We start from the raw sequence: 1,427 nt of genomic DNA on the forward strand, positions 1-1,427 counted from the left end.
AAAAAAAAAATAGCCGGGTGTGTTGGCATGTACCTATAGTCCCAGCTACTCAGGAGTCTGAGGCAGGAGGATCGCTTGAGCCTGGGAGGTTGAGGCTGCACTGTGCCATGATTATGCTACTGCACTCCAGCTTGGTGGGGGGTGGCGAGAGAGACAGAGAAAATAAAATCTGTTACCAGATTCTAGGATTGGAGACCCGAAAGAGAGAGAGAAAGAAAAAATAAAAATCTATACCAGCTTCTAAGATTGGAGACTCAACAAGTAATTCAATTTGGTTGTATAAAAAATATGGCAGCTCTGGGAGGGCGGGACTGTCATGGGGGTAGAAGTCCTATTCTTACTTCTGAGTGTGGAGCCATAGGCAATTTGTTTATCTTCTCTCTGAGCCTCAGTTTCTTCATCTGTACAATGGGAGATAATAGTACCATCTATTCTACTTGTGAGGACGATTCAAAAATAGAATATACAAAAATACATACTGTGAATTTTTTGTTTAGACAGTTTCGCTCTTGTTGCCCAGGCTGGAGTGCAACAGCACAATCTCAGCTCACTGCAACCTCTGCCTCCTGTGTTCAAGCGATTCTCCTACTTCAGCCTTTCTAGTAGTTGGGATCACAGGCACACACCACCATGCCTGGCTAATTTTGTATATTTAGTAGAGACAGGTTTTCATCATGTTGGCCAGGCTGTTCTCGAACTCCTGACCTCCGGTGATCCGCCCACCTCGGCCTCTCAAAGTGCTGGAATTACAGGCGTGAGCCATCGTGCCCGCTCATTCTATAAATTTTAAACTCCTGTATCAGTTGTTGTCTACTGCCATTCCTTGGGAATCCTGGAGGCCTTAGAGAAGCCAATTCAGATAAAGGTCTTGGGCAACCGCTAGGGGTCAGGAGAGGACTGGATGTTTCTTCAGGGACAGCTCTCGTTACCAAAGACCCTTCACCCCACTAGCCTCACCTTCCCTGCACCGTTTCGTTTTGTTTTCTTCTTGGGAGTGGGGCATTATTGTAGCCATACCATTCTTTTCTTTGATCTTGGAATCAGCAAGAGGGCTGGATTGAGTAGGATGATGACTTCATCTTGAACACACATGTGGGCTGTTGGCTGCCTTATAGTGCTTGGGCCGCAAGAATAGGTGGAAGAGGAGAGCCCCAGGGCAGTTGCTGGGTTTTGACTTCATGAGATGGCAATTTGAACAAGGGATAGAAGGGAACCAGGGCAAATCAAAAAGCCTAACTTTGCCCGGCGCAGTGGTTCATGCCTGTAATCCCAGAGCTTTGGGTGGCTGAGGCCAGGAGTTCAAGACCATCTCGGGTGACATAGTGAGACTCTGTCTACAAAAAAATATTTTTTTTAGTTAGCCAGGTGCATGTTGCTGGGCACGGTGGCTCATGCCTGTAATCCCAGCACTTTCGGAGGCCAAGGCT

This window comes from Colobus angolensis, unplaced genomic scaffold, assembly GCF_000951035.1.
Source record: "Colobus angolensis palliatus isolate OR3802 unplaced genomic scaffold, Cang.pa_1.0 Scaffold50, whole genome shotgun sequence".
Classification (NCBI taxonomy): Eukaryota; Metazoa; Chordata; class Mammalia; order Primates; family Cercopithecidae; genus Colobus; species Colobus angolensis.